Source organism: Neolamprologus brichardi, chromosome 14 (assembly GCF_056152115.1).
Source record: "Neolamprologus brichardi isolate AB-2024 chromosome 14, ASM5615211v1, whole genome shotgun sequence".
In the NCBI taxonomy this organism is placed as follows: Eukaryota; Metazoa; Chordata; class Actinopteri; order Cichliformes; family Cichlidae; genus Neolamprologus; species Neolamprologus brichardi.
Window position 1 is genome coordinate 6,107,972 of NC_142117.1, and position 8,777 is coordinate 6,116,748.

The following is an 8,777-nucleotide window of genomic DNA, read 5'->3' on the forward strand; positions in this document are numbered from 1 at the left end:
TACTAGCAGCAACCAACCAACCCACCCAGTGATATCATGCTATGTACTCGCACAACATGGCAGTAAACACTAACCATGTTCAAAGATTTAGCTAGGTGTAGCACTGATAAATGAAGCATAATTGTATCAACACAGCTTTTAAGTTATGTCAATATAAAGCCCTTATGGGCATGTTTACCTGTTGCAATGGTTTATCTTCGGTGCTCTCTCCTTCTATTCCCTTTAGAGCGCTCAACTCTTCATCTGAAGAGAGAAACATTACAACCCATGGCATCACGATCTCCAGAAAAACAGTGCTAGACTACACTAAAACCTCATGATTCATTTAAAAACAGTCTCTGGTAAAGCATAAAATGACAGTACAATGAATTACACTAGATTTCTTTTAATAACCCTCACACCCAAATCAGGTGCCATTAGCAGCTGTAACCTCTGAAATGTCTAACTCAGAGTGTCTTTGCAGAAACATTTCAGCCAGTGTTATAAACTAAATAGGTCTTGTTTAGGCCTATAACATAGAACATCAACAAGGATGGTCATCTATAACAGCAGAATATCAGCATTGGCTAAAACCAATATCACTTGTTATCGGCCTTACAATACTGTGCAAACGTTTCAAGCCACCCCTCGGTTATTTATATTTTTCTAGGAAAAATGGGAAATGTAAGTGAATAAAAACAAAGTATTGTTAAAACTGTTCAGTTACTGAAGATCTATTTGATCCGAAACAACAAACAAATTTTAAAAAAGAAACTAAACAAATGGAATAACATATCAGCATCTGATTTCAACCTACATTTTTTATAATCCTGTTTTCCCAGAATTTCACAATCAGTGCATCATTAAACATCAGTGTAATTTTTTTCAAAGTGGACTGTACAATTAAGTTCTGTGCTGATATAGACAACATGTAGAATAAAGACACCGGCTGATATGCATATGATGACTTACTGAGCTTTTTATTTTCCTCCTTGAGGGTCTGCAGATCTTTGGTAGCAGACAAGATCTGTTCCTGACTCTCCGCCAATCTCTTCTCCATGTCAAAGTACTGTTGCTCTATAAGGGGCAACAGTCAACAGGAACACAGGTGTACACAAGAAATATATACTTCAGTACTTGTCCGGTCACAAACACAGAGATCTGCAATGCTGATTATTATTTATTTATATTTTATATATATATATCTATATAATATTTACATATATATTAACTTATAATTTGACAAAATCCCATTTTCAGTACTGATAAAAGGTAGTGCCAAACTCTATTCGAATTTACAGTAACATTGTGTGCATTTGGTTAATGGCGACAACATAAAAACACAGGCTGGTACAAGATGTTTTTCAATAATTTGGGAACTGTTTTTTATTTCAACACACTACACATCACTGCTTAATAATAAAATAACTTCAACAACTGGACACATCTCGCTTCCGCCAAAATTAGCCTTAGCTTGATAGCGCAGCTAACGTTAGCGTGCAGGAGTAAGGGTAGTGAAACACATACAACATGTTTTATACCCAAACAGAGTGAGTACTCTAAATACTAGAATACTGGAATTGCTGTGCTGAATGCTGGCCACTTGAATCTGAATCTGAGGTCAAAGATGAGAATATATAGAGTACAGTACAGTAAATTGTGTAAAGTTTACTATCAATTTTCTCAAAAACCGTACAGTAATATTGGCTGTGGATCACTGGGTGCAGAGTGGTAATAGCCTAGATTCAGAATCCAGTGAGATATCTGTCTCACCTCTTATAGTTTTCCTGTAATCTGAGCTCAAAGATGAGGACATTAAAAGTACAGTAGAGTAAATTGGGTAAATTTTATTTTTAATTTTCTCTTAATCATACAGTAATTTGGGCTGTGGATCACAGGGGGAAAAGTGGAGATGAACCAAAAGTGGGAGTGGATTGTGAAGTAAAAATAGTGTCAGGACACAAAAGACTGCGTTTCTAAGCCGGGCTTCACCCATACCGTAATATGCGCAAGAGTAGTGCAACCACATTTTCGGTGCGGCTGGCGGTGCGGCTAGCTTGACTGTGACTTCGAAAGTGAGGGCTCACTTGACCGCGGTGTTTCCAAAACACGTTATTCATGGGTACATACAATTTTAGACTGATGTGGGCCAAAGCCTAGCATAGCCTGTAACGTTATTATGACGGACACATTTTATGAGTGAACTTGGCTTTAAGTGACTTACAGGTTTCTTTGAAAATTACTCTCTCATATCCAGGTTCTTCCTTTTTGCTGCCGTCCTCCTCTCCTCCTGGCAGTAGTGATGTGCGGATCGATCCTGAAATATCGATTCCTCCGATACCAGTCATTTATGTTCTAGAATCGATTCTCACATTAAAATATCGATATTTTAGTAATTTAGAGTAAATTTGTAGTTTATCATTAACAGGAACATAGTAGAAAGAAACTATACCATTCGGATTGTCTACATTCAAAGGAACTACTTCCTCTTCCACCTTTCATAGTCATGTGCAAAATACGGCTGTATAAATGTCTTGCAGCCCCTTGGCGTGCACACTCGCAACAATGGCTGAGCGTAATTGTGCGGACGTACTTTACCTCCACAAACAGCTGAGACGTGGTTTGCATACATGTGGCAAAAAAGAGTTGTTGTTGTACTAGGGAGACATTCAAAAGGGCTGTTGGGGGGGGGGTGATAAATACATTTTACAGGGTTTATTTATCGGATAAAATACGTTAAATGTCACCGTTATTATTGGCCGGCCCGGAAACAGCGGAGGTGTCCAAATTCAGAGGCTGCTTCCACCTGAGGACCCGGCCTTCGCGGTCTAAAGAAAGCCGGGTAGTACGTCACAGGCTCCCTCAGTGTAGTGAAACTCTGCTGTCTGCTCCTTGCTATCTAAAATATAACCGGGCGCTGACGTAAACTCTTCTGTTTAATCATTTTCTGTTTGACGATTATTCAGCTGTGTGAAAACCCCGGCGGAACCCTCCCGAGGGATTAATAAAGTTTAATTTAATTTAATCTAATCTAATAACTCTTAGCCAAACCTATTTACTCACGAACAAATAAAACACTGAAAAAGCCAAACAATAACATTTTTAAGTTATCAAAGTGACTTATATATCATGTTTAACCCGAGTAGCGAAAGACCGCGGGGGTTTGAAAACGATGTGTCGGTCGGCTCAGATATTTGAAGTTTACACAGCTACATCCTCACCTGAAAATATGTTAAAAGTTTTTTGCGACCCAGAAAGAGAAATAAGAGTAATATTAAAACTAAGTCGCTGCAGTAGTAGTAGCCATAGTTGGAAACTGAAATTGGCTGGGCCGCGCTATGAATTCTGCTATATGGTTTTTCAATTTTGTTGTCCGGGTGGAAAATCGGGAAAAATTCGGGAGAATGGTGGCTCCGGGAGATTTTCGGGAGGGGCAATGAAATTCGGTATTCTCCCGAAAAAATCGGGAGGGTTGGCATGTATGGTTGTGGCAACATCACTAACCTTGTCAAACACCTCACAGTAAATCATATCACAGAATATGACGATGTTGAGGCGAACTAAAGAGGAGGAGAGGGACAGGTGCTGCTATGGAGTCCTCTAGTGCTGCAGGCAGGCAAGGTGTTCAAATGTTCAAACTTCAGGTTTTTTATTTCTATATGATGAACTCTGCATTATTAAGTGATAAGAACAAGGATTTTGATGTCCTGTAATCATTATGATGCTATAATTTGAGATACAATAAATAAAATAAGTTTTTGTACAAAGTATCGGTATCGGATCAGTATCGTCGATACCACCCTGAATATTACTTGGTATCAGATCGGAAAGGAAATCAGTGGTATCGCACATCACTATTTGTCTCTCTCTCTCCTCCAACCTTATGTGCGTCTCTACACGCCTAGACTAGGCGCGTAACAACTGATCACTTACAGTATTGTTTTACATCATGTAAACATGACTGTAAGTTTCTAACTTACTCTCAGGTGTAACAGTTGTGCCAGGAGGAAAGAGTGCCAATAATCCTGGATCCTGAGGTTTCTCATGCATGATTAAAGGAGACAGACTTTGTTCAGACATCTAGGATTTTATTTTACATTGAGCCTGTGTCAGTATTAGTATCATACAGTTTAAACAAAGCACTGGAATTCACACTTATTTATTTAGATGCACTGAAACTAATCAGGACATTTTCTGTGAATCTATCGCAGAAGCTATAATTTCCTTCCTAATGGGTAATGGTACAACGGAGAGATTTAATCGCACCCTTGGAAACATGTTACGGTCCCTCCCCCCCAGATCTAAGCAGAAATGGCCGCAGATGATACAGTCCATGACGTTTGTGTATAACTGTACAGCACACGAGACCACCGGCTTTGCACCATTCTACCTGATGTTTGGGAGGGTCCCGAGGTTGCCAATTGACCTCATGTTTCGGGATGTCCTTCATGATGACACCATCTGTGACTATGATACCTATGTCAAGTCACTGATGGATGACCTGCGCTCTGCCATGCTCCAAGCCCAGGAGCACAGCACGATGGAGCAGAGACACCAGTCTACAGGCACGTGCAGAGGGGGGGGGCTAGAGGGGCTTGAGCACCCGCCCCTTTCCTGATGGGTGCCCAAAGTGCCCTTTTGTTGAGGCAACTTAAAAAAAAAAAAAAAAAAAGGTATTTATTTTTTTTAATGTGTGTGTGCGTGTGGAGTCCTGTCTGTGCCCCTCAACAATAATATTTAACTATTAATCACAGTTTTGCTAAATAAAAGGATCTGGCTTGCATCAGTCACATGATCACATTTAACCAATGATCGCCCTTGATGGCAGAACGCGCTGGTTACGAGCCAGGAACGAGCTCACAAAGAGCACGCGCATTTTTTGCGGTCCAGAGCTGTAGGAGAAACACAAGTTAACTCAGAGACACAGACTGATGCGACAAAACCAGTAAGTAGGTGTACAGCGTACACTGTAGTGTATAGCACACAGGAGTGTTAGCTTATTACGTACACGTTGGTAAGTTGAAGCAAACGAGGGTGCTGTGTGTGCAACAGCGTGACAAACATTACCTGTCCTTTTATTAACTGCACAAGTAGTGCTGGTCATAGCTGCTGGCTACCAGTGTAAGGCTGTCATGGGTCTGTAGCTCTGTCACCGTTTTAGGGAACATATTTAGTTTTAAAATATTTAGAACATATTTAGTTTTAAAGTAAGTTTCCGGGCTTTTCCTGCCTTTCTGGAGGGATTATATTTCACTAAAAACGATCTAATATGCATGTCCACATAATTATGCATTATTATAATTATAATATATTAAAAAACACACGCTGTATTTTAAAGAACATACATTAAGAAGCAGATTATATTAGATTTATATTTTAAATAAGACAAAATTTGGTTTTTACAGCAGTAAAATTATTGTATCTCTACAGTTTAAAAATGTAATAAGCTTTGCCCCTGCACAGAGTGGATAGTGAAACAAATGGAATCATCATAAATACATTATTTCATATTTATTACTTCTCCCTCCTCATTGCTTTATTATTGTAGCTCTAGTAATAAATAATAATGTAAGGATTCTGGATCAGCACCATGATGCCCATAGTATATACAGTATTCTGAAGAAGGTCTAAAATGTCACTGTGTGTGCGTGCATGTGTGTGTTTTATTTAGATGGATTTTTAAAAAAAATGTTACTCATGATATAACATTGTCCAGACATGCCTAGTAAGGACATGAGGAGGAAACAGTAGGAGCTGTGTGAGGCTACTAAAGGCAGTGCTATAACATTTTTCTGTCATCATTAAGTGCAAGAGTTGTTAGGTGTGGATAATTAGATTATAGTTTATTGCAATAGCAAGTTGTGTCTTGTTCTCAGATAGACAGCAAGTGGAGAGTGATATATGAAATGATGGGATGGAAGGAAGAAGAGAAGCAAAGAGTGATTCACAGGCAGAGCCTAAATTATTTCTCACAGTTTTTTGTTGCCTTATGGTTCCAAGCGCTGTCACCAATCTTTGCATTTTGTTATTATCTCATGACACTTGTTTAATCAGCTACCATCTCTCCTATGGACTTTTTAATGTCTACAGTCTCAGATCAACACAGCCCTGCCCTCCAGCACTATCCACAGCAACCCCTCTACAGCAACATTGTACCCATCAGGTAAAACATCGGCTACGTTTGCTTTGGCTTGTTGCCCATATTAGATTCTTGATGAATGTGTGTTGTTGTTATTCAGCCTGGTTCAATGTGCCCCTTTTTAACTTTGAGCACCCGCCCCTTTAAACCTCTCTGCACGGCCCTGCCAGTCTAACCAGTACAACAGAAAGGTGAAGGGTCTGCCTCTTTCACTAGGGGACCAGGTGTTGTTGGCAAACAAGGGAGTCAGAGGCAAAAGGAAGCTCTCTGACAAATGGGAACCTGTTGTGTACACGGTAGTCGACTTGGATCCTGCTCTTCACATCTGCCGTATCAGAGACAAAGAAGGTCATGAGCGCGTGGTGCATCGCAACCTGCTACTTCAAGTTAACTTTTTGCCCTTGGACACAACATTGAATGACGATGCTGCACATCCTGCTGTGAGTGTTGTCAGTGACCCCCTTGAGTCTGACCTGGATGGGTCCATGACGTCTCTTGGGGACACAGGAGCTGTACCCCCTGCTACGCGTACTGTGGATTCTGTCTCCAGCATTGGCGAGTGTGATGACCGCACACTATCATGGTTCCATCAGCAATCCGCCGCTGACCCGGTCGAAGATGGCGTTCATGAGACCCCTCCCATAATGGGTGTTCCTGATCTTGGTGGGCTGGCTGGTGATGGAGCCTCCCCAGGCTCCCCTGCTGCTTTCCCGTCCCACAGTTTTCATTCTCTTGAACCCAAAAATGTGGACGTGGATCAAGGACTTACCACACGTTTTGGTAGAATCATTAAACTAGTTCGTCGCTTGATTGAATCAATGGCTCAACTTGAAACACTCCTTGGTGTTGAACCTGTTCAAGCAGCGGTTATTGATGTGTGAATTTGTTTATTTCTGTATGTTTTCCATTGCTATTGTTTTTGGAAAAGAATAATACAAGCACAGAGTTGACTGTATTTTGTCAGTCTGTGCAGTCTGATGGTGATGCCCATAGATATTATGGCCTGTTTTGTGTGGTGTAAATGGCACCTCATTTTGTCTATAGTGTGTCCTGGGATCTTGCTAGGCGCCGAGCGGGTCTCAGGTCTCTTATCCTCCTTGGAGGAAGCTATGTTGCTGATCTAATTCATTGTATATGTGATGTGAATTTGTTTGAGGCCACTGTATCTGTTATTGTGGGTTTATACTTTTTTTTTTTTTTTTGGTGTACTCTTTAGGATTTTGTGTAATTCTTGGGGGGTGAATGTAACAGGGTCATAAATCACATTGTTATAATTACACAAAATGTGTTCTAAACCCCCAAACTGCTCCTTTTATACCTGACTTTTAGGACCTCCAAGCCTGTAGTCATGTTCATTATCAGTTAGAGCCCCTCCTCATTCTTTTCTTCTTCTTCTTCTTTGGTGCAATCCTATAAATACAGTGTACCCCTTTTTCCCCTCCCTTTTTCTACAATTCCCCTGTGGAAGAGGTGGGTGTCATTTCTTTCCAACACCTTAAAACACACATATAATTCATATTTAGCCACCCTGATGTTGATTGCGATTTTAGTTTAATTATTGTCATTATTAAGCCTGTTTTTTGTTAGATGTTATAAGTGTGTAGTATGTGTGTATCATAAATGTGTTTCAGGCGCCATAAATGCTAGCATGAATATATACTCCTTGCTAGCTTGGAAGTTGTGGTGGGTTGAGCTAACCCTCTTCCCCACTGTTTGTATTTGGTCGTAGGAGCTGGAGTGGGCAAATTATTTACTTGGAGGTCTTTCTTTCTTTTACCTTTTTTATCAGGTATGTTGGATTTCATGTTGTTGTTTTTGTTTTATCTTATGTCAAATATGTTACGTGTAAATGCATACTTTATGTTTAATGTAAAAATAAATGCCAGCCCTTTTCTACAATTCCCCTGTGGGAGAGGAGCTGGAGTGGGCAAATTATTTACTTGGAGGTCTTTCTTTCTTTTACCTTTTTTATCAGACACAACGCAGAATCACACCAGTTACACTTGTGTATAAATACACAAACAATACACATATGCTTTCAATTGTGTAATTTAAGTGATCTAGGTAGCTCTGTTTTTGAAGGTCAGTTAACGCTAGCAATGTGTTTTAGTTTGTACATGCTTCAGAGTTTGCTTTGGAGTTTGCACATGCTTTTTGGAGTTTGTACATGTTTTGGAGTTTGTAGTGCTTTGTCTCTAGGGGCCACCGTATATATTTATATATAAACATATATAAATAAAACCATGTTTATTTTACATTAGTAATTCCTTTTGTGCATAATTTTATATTGTTGTTGATAATACATTAATTAACCATTTAAAGCCAGTCCGTTTTCCCTAACTATTTTTAAATTCCGGTAGCACTGCAACCACGTAAGCTGGCGCAATAATTTTTTTTGCATATGAAACCGGAGGAGTTGTACTTACATGCTATGCCATCAGCTTGCCCTAGGTCCCGGTTTTCTTACACATATTGCTTTGCAAAAATTGCATAAAAAGCGCTTGCAGCAACAAAAACATAATATTCCAGAAACAGGCTTTGCCAAACTGATCAGCTGTTCATAACACTTCCTAAGTTGGAATAGATGTCAGCGTGAACTATCACATGTCCGCCGTGACCTGGCCAAAACCGGAAGTGACGTCATTTTTGTGGAAATGTA

General features: G+C 39.9%; 1 long non-coding RNA gene across 1 annotated transcript; it reads right to left on the reverse strand.

Annotated features, from left to right (window-relative positions):
• Window positions 1-186: 186 nt before the first annotated feature.
• LOC148098761 (uncharacterized) lies at window positions 187-2,257 on the reverse strand. The gene is made up of 3 exons (XR_015720029.1): window positions 2,204-2,257; window positions 952-1,056; window positions 187-243 (listed from the first exon to the last, which is right to left on the reverse strand). It is a non-coding gene; the product is annotated as an uncharacterized LOC148098761 (long non-coding RNA).
• Window positions 2,258-8,777: the final 6,520 nt, after the last annotated feature.